Genomic DNA, 12460 nt, shown 5'->3' on the forward strand with positions numbered 1-12460 from the left:
AGTAATTTTAATAGACTTCTCATGACACCAAATCAAATTAAAAAATTTTGATGGGATTAATTTAGTTTCTCTTTAGAAGTGACTACTTAAATGTCTAGTCATCAATTCTTTATAATTTTGCTTATCAATCTATTTGGGAGATTTAAGAGGCATTGACTTATTATTAGGCCTTTTTTCTTTTGAAAAAATGATAACAAAAAGATAAGTTACTTAATCAAATTCAAAAGAAAATATTCAAAAAGTGTAAGGAATCAAGAGTTGAATTGTCATGTTGAGATTCTAACCTTTTCAAGAAGGGAAAAAAAATTTGAGGTCCTAGAAAAGGAGATATAGTGGCTGGCAAAAGAAGTGTAAGATTTTTTTTTTTTTGGTTTGTTTTAGTTGGCAAAATTTTTTTATTTTTTCATCTAAACTATACAAAAAAAAGGTTTATTTTAGGGTACACAAGAAGCTTGAAATAGGGGGTGTACGTAAAATTTCCTTAAACCTGAGGGATTTTCCTGAAATTATAATAAATATCAGTAGGACACAATTTAGAAATTTCACTCCTATTCCAGTACTAATTCGGATTTAATTTTACCGTTGGTAGCGCCACTCTTCTTTGAGAAGGAGCGGGCGGAATTCGGAAACTATCCGTTACGGGCCACCGCCAGAACTCATTCCTACTACTACTATTTAAATGGATCCCAGCCATACCTATCCCCATTTTTCTTCCGTGAACCAAAAAAAGTTGGTATTTTCTGATGTGAGAGACGAGAATTTGGGAGCCCTAGGCAGAAGAAGCCGCTGAGATGAGGAGAATAAGAAAAAAGCTAAATTTTTGTCAGGTTAGTTTTCTGTTTTTCTCTTACTTTGTTACGGTTTCTTTCTTTCACTTTGTTTCTTGCTTTTTATTTTTTCGGTGAATTTCTTGCTGGGAATTGTTGAATATTGAATTATTTTTGCTTTTGTTGTTAATCGACAAATTTTGCTTTCGATCATGTGCTGTCTGTGTTGGTTCTAGACTTATAGCCGAGTTGTTTGAGAAAATGTCTCTGTGATCGTTCCTCTGTTTGAAAGATGTCTATCTCTTCTTCTTCTTCTTCTTCTTTTTTTAGTTTTCGTTCTTTTGTAAATTTTACTTGGTGAAATTTCCGTCTTCTTGACCAAAGGAGCAGAAGTTCAGACAGTTCCTCCATGTTAGTGCAGAAGCTTTCCCTTGTTGCCAAAAAAAAAAGAGAAAGAAATAACTTCTATGTTCGAAAGCACATTAATTGAACAGGGGAATTAAGTGTCCATGTAGTAACTCAAGACTTTGGCTTGCAAATCAAAACAAATAAAAAATAAATGAATGTTGGAATAAGGGACAGCGTTGCATGGGAATTAATATTCATTTATTTAGTAAGCTAACACCTTTTACTTATTTTACATATGATGGCTAGCAGTATTAGATTAATATCCTAATAACTTGCCTCACAATGTTCTTAAAATTAATTAAGCAGTATACTAGAGAGACAAAAACTGAATTTGGCCAGGACAAATTAGGACTGTCCGAAACTATGAAGTACATGACAAGAAAAAACAAGTATAACTCATGCAAAGCATTGTAAGATTTCCAATCATGGCATAGTGTTTGGTAAGTTCCTGATGAAAACTAACGAGCAAAGTACCCTAGGATTGAAAAGTCTAAAACTCATAAACCAAAAAACCAGGCTTTGAATTCTATATTTCTATTACAATTTTAAATAATCTTTCATCAAAATTACAGCAAGAAATAGAGAAATAAAGAAATTCAAAAACAAAAATACACTATATAACCAGATTACACATCTGAATTCATACTTCAATCTGAAAGAAACTATAAAGCCTTACCAATTAAAAAAAAAAGTACTTAGAGGAATAAATCAGTTCATCATGCATTAAGTATTTTGTTCCTTGACAAAATTGGTTCACAACTCACGAACACTTGTGTTGTTTGAAGGATATACCATTTACTCTTTGGATGGCTTATTTTATCTACTCTTATGAGTGTTTTTTTTGTAAGCCTCAAAGGGGCGAAAGATCTATTTTTCAAACAATATGATGTTTGTGAGTTGTGAACCAACTTTATCAAGGAACAAAATACTTAATGCATGATGAACTGATTTACTGCTTTTAAGTAGTTTGTTTTTTGTTGTTAAAGCTTTATGGTTTCTTTGAGATTGAAGATCGAATTCCAATGTGTAATCTGTTTATGCATTGCGTTTTTGTCTTTGAATTTTTTGTTTCTCCATTTCTTGCTATACTTTTGATGATATATTGTGTAAAATTGTTGTAGAGTTCTAACCTCACCTTTGTTGATTATTAATATTTGAATTTTATATTTTAAATTACTGTGCTTTTTTTTTTCCTTTGAACTTACAAAATACTATTCCATGAGTGAGAATCATTCATGCTTAGTACTAATTATTTTCTTGTTTTTCCTCCTCATTTGACACAAACCAAGTTTTGTCTTCTTTAGTTAAAGAAAATAATAGAAAAAAGGAGTTGAGGTTTTTGATCTGATAAAATGGATTCTACAAACAAATACTAGTTTTCTGATATTTATTAAAGCTATAACTTGAAGTCAATGGAGTGCCTGGATGATTAGAGTGTAGCATCAAAAGTCAGAATACAAGTGAGCTGTTTTGTGTGGGAATATAAAAGTAAAAGAGGGAGAAGAGGGATTTGCTTTCTGGTACTTTGCTAAGCAGTTCAACCTGGAAACTCTTTAAGGTGTCAGTCTAAGGGAAATTGCAGAACCACCTACCTGAAAAAATTGTTGTTGTAAACTTCGAACATTTGGGGGTTAACCCTCATTAATAACGATGTTAAGGACCTATTCATGGAATTTTTAGAAAATTTTTTTCTTTATAGAGAATTTAGTTTTTAATGTTATGGATTGAACCTGGCAGCTTTTCATTGCTTTTGTCATGCGTGTTTGTTCTCCAGTCTAATGTTCTTGTTTGCTGGTGGAGTCTATGTGTGTGTGTCTTTCTTTTTGTGTATGTGAGAGAGAGAGAGAGAGAGAGAGAGAGAGAGAGAGAGAGAGAGAGAGAGAGATGGGCAGATTGTGGGGGGAGGTCCTAGAGCTAGGGAAAGTTTCAGGAAGGTGAGATTCACAAAATCTTTCTTATCCTTGTGTATTTGTATGAAATGTTGAATTAAGCCTCCTGCATATTTTATAGCAGATATCAGTTTTTAATAAGTAGTTGCAATTGTAGGCTGTCCATAACTGTATCTCCTCTATTAAAGGTTTTGCTCATTTGCCTTTCAGACACACAAAGGTTTTTTTTGCATGTAAACTTAACTAGTCACTTTTATTAGTTAGTTTGTAAGTGTAGTAGAACTGGACCATCTAAGGGATACATCTAGTTTCTTTTGCATGGATGCCTGGGTGTTGGGTTGATCTTTTGATGATTGGATAACGTTTCAATCTTTATTTTGGACAAGTGCCTTTCGTAAGAGGAATACTGAACTACTGCATCCTAGTGAAAGCAAAGAAGGCATTTAATTTGTCGTCCAAGGAGAGGTTAGTCTCAGACTACGGAAAGCATGACATTGAGGACTAGATCTTGACTGAATCTTGGGATATAAGACAATGTGCACTGTGCTGGATTCTAAGATAAGGATAATCTACACCTGGGAGCGGCCGGCCTGAGTTGTGGATTAACTTTATTTTGGTTCCATAGAGTGGGTCACCATATGATTGTAGAAGAGAACTTTGAGTGAGAGAAGTGTATAGATTTGGCACTACTAAGATGAATATCCAGATTCTGAAGTAATTATGGTTTAGTGTGTATTGGCTCATTGTTGCAAGGGCTAATATCGAAAAGATGTCCAACATGAAGATTGAATTGATTTTAGAATGTGGTTGTAGTGCTGATCTTTGGTAGATGTGTTTTACGATGGATCAATTTTTGCTTAGTAAGCTTTATTTTCCTTCCATTGTTTGGCATAGTCATTAATATCTATGCTTGGGATTTGTTTTCAAGTACTAAGCTTAGCGGTTTGACCTGGAAAGTTTCTTTATGGTTATTAGCTTAGGGGCAATTGCAGAATCATTCACCTTAGAAAAGCTGAAAATCTAAGGCTGGCGGAAGTTTAGTTTAGATGAAATATTGAGCTTTTGGGTGTGCCTGTGTGTTTTAAGAAGCATCCATAAGACACTAGAATAATTATTGTAGCTTCTTGCTGGGTCTTCAGAATTTTTTATGCTGAATTTGCTGTAAGGTTCTAAGTGAGATAACAAGTAAAAAGATTTCATTATGATTGACTAGGTAATACTGACTTTGGCTTGCATATCAAAACAAACCAAATGCTAATGAATGACGGAATAAGGGACAGCGTTGCATTGGGAATTAATATTTATTTAGTAAGCTAATAACTTTTACTCACTTTACATAGGATGGCTAGTGATATTTGATTTATGTTCTAATAACTACTCCTCATAATGTTTTTAAGAATAATTAAGCAGTCTACTAAAGGGAAACAAAAAAACTAAATCTGGCTAGTAGAAATTAAGATTGTCAGAAACGTTTTATGTTGAGGCACTATGAAGTGCATGACAAGAAAAAAACAAGTGTAGCTCATACAAAGCATTGTAAGATTTCCAATCATGGCATAGTGTTTGGTAAGCTCTTAATGAAAACTAACGAGCAAAGTCTCTTAGGACAGAAAAGTCAAATACTCATAAACCAGAAAACCAGGCACAGAATTCTACATTTATATTACAATTTTAAATAATCTTTCATCAAACCTATAGCAAGAAATGGAGAAATGATGAAATTCAAAAACAAAATTACAATATAAATCCAGAATTACACATCTGAATTCGTACTTCAATCTAAAGGAACTATAAAGCCTTACCAATTAAAAACAAAAGTACTTAGAATCAGTTCGTCATGCATTAAGTATTTTGTTCCTTTATAAAGTTGGTTCACAACTCACGAGCACTGTATTGTTTGAAGGATATACCATTTACCCTTGGATGGCTTATTTTATCTACTCTTATGAGTGTTTTTTTTGTAAGCCTCAAAGGGGCAAAAGATCTATTTTTCAAACAATATGATATTTGTGAGTTTGTGAACCAACTTTATCAAGGAGCAAAATACTTACTGCATGATGAACTGATTTACTGCTTTTAAGTAGTTTGTTTTTTGTTGTGAAGCTTTATGGTTTCTTTGAGATTGAAGTGCGAATTCCAATGTGTAATCTGTTTTTGCATTGCATTTTTGTTTTTGAATTTTTTTATTTCTCCATTTCTTGCTATACTTTTGATTACATATTGTGTAAAATTGTTGTAGAATTGCAGAGTTCTATCCTCCGCTTTGCTGATTATTAATGTTTGAAATTTATATTTGAAACTACTGTGATCTTTTTTTTTTGTGTTCCCTTTTAACTTACAAAATACCATGCCATGAGTGGGAATCATCCATGCTTTGTACTCATTAGTTTCTTGTATTTCCTCCTCATGTGGCACAAACCTAATTTTTTTTCTTCAGCTAAAGAAAATACTAGAAAAAAAGGAGTCAAGGGTTTTGACCCGATAAAATTGATACTACGAGCAAATACTAGTTTTCTGATATTTATTAAAGCTATAACTTGAAGGTCTCAATGGAGTGCCCTGGATGATTTGAGTGAGGCTTCCAAAGTAGGAATCCAAGCATGGGGTGAGTTGAGTGAGCTGTTTTGTGTGGGAATATAAAAGTGAAAGGAGGAGAAGAGGGATTTTTTGCTTTGAGGTACTTCGCTTAGCAATTTGACCTGGAAAGTATTTAAGGTATCAGTCTAAGGGAAACTGTAGAACCACTTGCCTGAAAAAGTCATGGTTGAAAACTTTGAACCTTTAGGGGTTAACCTCTTTATTAATGATGTTAAGGACCTATTCATGGAATTTTTAGAAATTTTTTTGCTTTATAGAGAATTTAGTTTTTAATATTATGGATTGGACCTGGCAGCTTTTCATTTCTTTTGTCATGCTTATTTGTTCTCCAGTCTAATGTTCTTGTGTGCTGGTGGAGTGTGTGTCTTTCTGTTTGTGTGTGTGTGTGTGTGAGAGAGAGAGAGAGAGAGAGAGAGATGGGCAGTGGATTGGACCTGGCCGCTTTTCATTTCTTTTGTCATGCTTATTTGTTCTCCAGTATAATGTTCTTGTTTGCTGGTGGAGTGTGTGTCTTTCTCTTTGTGAATGTGAGCGAGAGAGAGAGAGAGAGAGATGGGCAGATTGTGGGGCGGAGGTCGTAGAGCTAGAGAAAGTTTCATGAAGGTGAGATATTCACAAGATCTTTCTTATCCTTGTGTATTTGTATGAAATGTTGAATTAAGCCTCCTGCATATTTTGAAGCAGATATCAGTTTTTAATAAGTAGTTGCAATTGTAGGCTGTCCATAACTCTATCACCACTATTAAAGGTTTTGCTCATTTGCCTTTCAGAAACACAAAAGTTTTATTTGCATGTAAACTTATCTAGTCACTTTTATTAGTTAGTTTATAAGTGTAGTAGACCTGGACCTTCTAAGAGATGCACCTAGTTTCTTTTGCATGGATGCCTGGGTGTTGGGTTGATCTTTTGATGATTGGATAATGTTTCAATTTTTGTTTTTGACAAGTGCCTTTTGTAAGAGGAATACTGAACTACTGAGTCCTAGTGAAAGCAAAAGCATTTAATTTGCCATCCAAAGACAGGTTAGGTTTGAGGCATGAGAAATTGGTATAATTACTTTAGGTAGCTCAAGCTAGGATTGGTTTCAAACTGTGGAAAGCATGAAATTGGGGGCTGGATCTTGACTAAATGTTGGGATATACGACATAGTGCACTGTGTTGGATTCTAACATAAGGACAATCTACACCTGTTAGCGGTCAGCTTGAGTCGTGGATCAACTTTATTTTGGTTCCATAGAGTGTGTTGCCGCATGATTGTTGAAGAGATTTTATGTGAGAGGTGTGTATAGATTTGGCACGACTAAGATGAATATCTTGATTCTGAAGTAATTATGGTCTAGTGTGTATTGGCACATTGTCGCAAGGGTCATTGAAAAGTTGTCCGACATGAAGATTGAATTGATTTTAGAATGTGGTTGCAGTATGGCTGATCTTTGATAGATATGTTTTGGGTTGGATCAATTTTGCTTAGTAAGCTTTATTTTCCTTCCATTGTCTGGTTTAGTCAGTAATATCTATGTTTGAAATTTGTAGTACTAATCTACCTTGGATAGAGTTTATATTTTAGCATTCTTGGTTAACATGGTGGCTTTTGGTTGCTTCTCTCATATTCAGTACATCGTCTATAATAGATTGCAGTCTTTATACATGATGGTTTTGCAACTGTAGGCTGTGCATGTAACCTAATGATCAATTAATTAACAATGGTTTTGCTCGTTTGCAATTCAGAAGGTCAAGGAATGGTTTATTAGCTTGTAAACTTGACTAGTCACATGTATTAGCTAATAAGTCTTGTACCGGTTGAGCTTCTGTGGGACACTAATTATGCCTTTTTATGGAGGAATGTCAAACTAGCGAGTAGTAGTGAGAGCTAAGAGTTGTCTAAGGATGAGTAAAATTGGGAGTGATAAGTTGGTGTCATCAGACTATGGAAACAGGACATCTAGGACTGGATCTGAATTAAATCTTGGGGAACAGGACATTGTGCGCTTTGTTGGATTCCTAAATAAGGTAATCTATACTTGGGAGCGGCCGGCCTCAGTTGTGGATTATTTTTATTTTGGTTCTATAGACTGGGTCACCATATGATTGTTGAAGAAAATTTTGAGTAAGAGAGATGTATAGATTTGGCAATACTAAGATGAATATCCAGATTCTAAAGTAGTTATGGTCTAACACAAGGGTTGACATTAAAAAGATGTTTGATATGAAGATTGAATTGATTTTAGAATGTGGTTGTAGGAGTGATCTATGGTAGATGTGTTTTAGGATGGATCAATTTTGCTTAGTAAACTTTATGCTCCTTCTATTGCCTGGTGTAGCCATTAATATCTATGTTTTGAATCTGTTTTCAAGTAATTAGCTTAGTGATTAGACATCGAAAGTTTCTTGAAAGTTATCAGCTTAGGGGCAACTGCAGAATCATTCACCTTTGGAACAGAGTTAAAATTATTTTAGGTGGTTGAGTCTTTATTAGTGATGTAAAGACTAATTCGTAGTATTTTTTACCTAGGATAGAATTTATATTCTAGCATTCTTGGTTACACTTGGCAGCTTTTGGTTGCTTCTCTTGTATTCAGACTCCTCGTACATGCTTAGTAGTAGATAGCAAGAAATATTAATACACAGAGATAGTTGTTTTACAACTGTAGGCTGTGCATTATCTATTGAGCTCTAATCAATTAGCAATGGTTTTGCCCGTTTACCTTTCAGAGATAGAAGGTCACAGAACGGTTTATTAGCATCTAAACTGGACAAGTCACTTATATTAGCTAATAAGTGTAGTAGCATTTGAACTTCTATGAGAAACACTAATTTCTTTTGCCCCGCTGTCTGGTCATGGACTGATATTTTCATGGTCTATTTATTAGATATGACTTCAATTTATCTTTTGACAATTGCATTGGTATAGAGGAATATTGAACTATTGAGTAGTAGTGAGAGCTAAGAGTCATCTAAGGAGGGGTAAAATTGGGAGTGAGAAGCTTGTGTCATCAGTCTATGGAAACATGACATCTAGGAGTGGATCTAAACTAAATCTTGGGGAATAAGACTTTATGTACTTTGTTGGATTCTTAAGTAAAGATAATCTATACTTGGGATCAGCTGGCCTGAGTTGTGGATTAACTTTGTTTTGGTTCCATAGAGGGGGTCACCATATGAATTTTGAAGATAATTTTGAGTGAGAGAGGTATATAAATTTGGCACTCCTAAGATAAATATCCAGATTCTGAAGTAATTTTGGTCTAGTGTGTATTGGTGCATTGTCTCAAGGGTTGACATTGAAAAGATATCCAATATGAAGATTGAATTCATTTTAGAATGTGGTTGTTGTACGGCTGATCTTTGTTAGGTTTGTTTTAGGATGAATCAATGTTGTTTAATAAGCTTTTATTCTCCTTCCATTGACTGGGGTAGTCGTTGATATCTTTGCCTGGAATCTGTTTTCAAGTACTAAGGATAATTGGTTCATCCTGGAAGTTTCTTTAAGGTTATCAGCTTAAAGGCAATAGCAGAATCATTCTCTCGAGAACATAGTTGAATTCATCCACATTTTAGGGGGTTGAGTCATTATTAGTTATGTCAAGGATATATAAAATGTCTGAGAAGTTAATAAAATCTGTATTTGGAATTTGTTTTCATCTATCTTAGTGAGCTGTTTGACCTAGAAAGTGTCTTTGAGATTATCAACTTGAGGAAAATTACATAATTACTCGCTCCAAAAACATACTTGAGATCTTCCAAAGTTGTTGGTGGTTAACGACATTTATGGAATTTTTAAGAAAGTTTGTGCCTACAATAGAATATATTTTTAGACATTATCGGTTGGACCTGGCTGCTTTTGGTTGCTTTCTCTCATACTCATTTCTTATATAGAGTCCTTGTTCCTAGTATAAGTAAAAACATTTTGCTGGTGAGAGAGAGAGAAAGAGATGAATAATTTCAGAGGGGAGTCCTAGAGCTAGGGAGTTTAAGACGAAGATTCCAAAGATTCTTGAGAAGCAGTGTGCAGAAATGAAAACTATCTGTTATGTGCCACCACCTAAACTCATTCCTACTACTACTATTTAAATGCATCCCATCCATATCTGTTCTCATTTTTCTTCAATGAACTAATAAAGAAAGTTGTCTTTTCTGATGTGGGAGAGGAGAATTTGGGAGCCGTATGAAGAAGAAGTGGTTGAGATGAGGAGTCGAAGAAAAAAGTTCAATTTTTGTCAGGTTAATTTCTATTTTTCTCTTACTTTGTCAAGGTTTCTTTTAATTTGTTTCTTGCTTTTTTCTTTTTGGGTGAATTTCTTGCTGGATATTGTCGAATATTGAGTTGTTTTTGCATCTGTTGTTAATCTTTTATTTTTGCTCTTGATCGCATGCTGTCTGGGTTGGTTCTGGACTTAGTGGTGAGTTATTTGAGAAAATGTCTCTGTGATCATTCTTTCTGTTTGAAAGATGTCTCTCTCTCTTTTCTCTTCCAGTTTTCCTTTTGTAAATTTTACTTGCTGAAATTTCTGTCTTCTTGACCAAAGGTGCAGAAGTTGATATAGAATGATAGTTCCTCGATGTAAGTAAGGCCTTAGGCCAGAAGCTCTACCTTGTTGCAGAAAAGAAATAACTTGTAGGTTGAACAGCATAGCATGTTAATGATGATGATTGGTTGTTTCATACAGATTATTAAGAGGTCATGATGCTTGGTAACTCAAGACTCCATAAACAAGAGAATCAGTGTTGATGATAAGACTCTGTAATCATGATGCTTGGTATTAAAAGCTGAAAATCTAAGGCTGGCTGAAATTTAGTTTAGCTGAGATATTGAGCTTTTAGGTGTGCCTGTGTGTTTGAAGAAGCATCCAAAATACTCTAAAAAAATGATTGTAGCTTCATGCTTGGTCATCAGAATTTTTTATGCTGAATTTGCTGTAAGGTTCTAAGTGAGATAACAAGTGAAAATATTTCATTATGATTGATTAGATAATACTGTGTTTGGTTTGCAAATCAAAACAAACCAAAAGTTAATGAATGTTGGAATAAGGGACAGTGCTGCATTGGGAATTAATATTCATTTATTTAATGAGCTAACACCATTTACTCACTTTACATAGGATGGCTAGCGATATTAGATTAATGTCCTAATAACTTTCCTCACAATGTTCTTAAGAATAACTAAGCAGTCTACCAAAGGGAAGTGAAAAACTGAATCTGGCAAGGAGAGATTCAGACTGTTAGAAAGGGGCTATTTTTATGTTGAGCTACTATGAAGTGCATGACAAGAAAAAACAAGTATAGCTTATACAAAGCGTTGTAAGATTTCCAATCATGGCACAGTGTTTTGTAAGTACTTAATGAAAACTAATGAGCAAAATACCTTAGGATGGAAAAGTCAAACACTCATAAACCACAAAACCAGTTCTATATTTCTATTACAATTTTAAACACTCTTTCATCAAAACTATAGCAAGAAATAAAGAAATGATGAAATTCAAAAACAAAAATATAATATATGACCAGATTACACATCTGAATTCGTACTTCAATCTCAAAAAACTATTAAGCCTTGCCAATAGAAAAAAAGAGAAAGAAAGTACTTAGGGGAATTAATCAGTCCATCATACATCAAGTATTTTTTTCACACGAATTGTTTGAAGGATATACCATTTACTCTTGGATGGCTTATTTTATCTACTCTTATGAGTGTTTTTTTTGTAAGTCTCAAAGGGTAAAAGGTCTATTTATCAAACAATATGACGTTTGTGAGTTTTGAACTAATTTTATCACCGAAAAAAGGATTTGATGTATGATGAACCAATTTACTCCTCTTAAGTGCTTTTTTTTTGTTGTTTGTTTGTTGTTAAAGCTTTATAGTTTCTTTAAGATTGAAGTACTAGTTCAAATGTGTAATCTGTTTATGCATTACATTTTTGTTTTTGAATTTTTTTATTTCTCCATTTGTTGCTATACTTTTGATGACATATTGTATAAAAGTGTTGTAGAAGTGTAGAGTTCTATCGTCCGCTTTGTTGATTATTAATATTTGAATCTTATATTTTAAACTACTGTGGTTTTTTTTTTTTTTGGTGTTTCCTTTGGACTTACAAAATACTATGCCATGAGTGGGAATCATCCATGCTTTGTACTAATTAGTTTCTTGTATTTCCTTCCCATTCGACACAAACCTAGTTTTGTCTTCTTTAGTTAAAGAAAATACTAGAAAAAAAGGAGTTAAGGTTTTTGACCTGATAAAATGGATACTACGAACAAATACTGGTTTTCTGATATTTATTTAAGCTATAACTTGAAGATCTTGATGGAGTGCCCTGGATGATTTGAGTGAGGCTTCTGAAGTAGGAATCCAGGCATAGGGTGAGTTGAGTGAGCTGTGTTGTGTTGTGTGGAAAGACAAAAGTAAAAGAGGGAGACGAGGGATTTACTTTCACGTACTTCACTAAGCAGTTGACCTGGAAGTCTTTAAGGTATCAGTTTAAGGGAAATTGTAGAACCACTTACCTGAAAATCATGGTCGTAAACTTTGAAGATTTAGAAGTAACCTCAATATTAATGATTTTAAGGACCTATCCATGGATTTTTTAGAAATTCTTTTGCTTTATAAAGAATTTAGTTTTTAATGTTATGGATTGAACCTAGCAGCTTTTCATTGCTTCTGTCATGCTTATTTGTTTTTCCAGTCTAATATTCTTGTTTGCTGGTGGAGTGTGTGTTAGTGTGTGTGTTTGCGTTTGTGTATGTGTGTGAGAGAGAGATATGGACAGCTTGAGGGGGGAGGTCCTAGAGCTAGGGCTGTTC

At 34.0% G+C, this 12460-nt stretch overlaps 1 protein-coding gene across 2 annotated transcripts in view; it reads left to right on the forward strand.

Annotated features, from left to right (window-relative positions):
* The first annotated feature begins 565 nt into the window (after positions 1–565).
* The window catches only part of LOC113739350 (LOB domain-containing protein 27-like), a 50785-nt gene continuing 38890 nt past the window's right edge, over positions 566–12460 (forward strand). Inside the window, exons 1-2 of one of the 2 annotated variants that reach the window (XM_027266565.2) lie at positions 566–827; positions 9814–9883. The gene's annotated coding sequence lies outside the window, so the exon portion shown is untranslated. Of the gene's footprint in view, positions 9884–12460 lie in introns of both variants that reach the window. The other variant, XR_011813245.1, reaches the window with a different exon arrangement.

The sequence above is a fragment of the Coffea arabica genome, chromosome 4c, assembly GCF_036785885.1.
Source record: "Coffea arabica cultivar ET-39 chromosome 4c, Coffea Arabica ET-39 HiFi, whole genome shotgun sequence".
Lineage (NCBI taxonomy): Eukaryota > Viridiplantae > Streptophyta > Magnoliopsida > Gentianales > Rubiaceae > Coffea > Coffea arabica.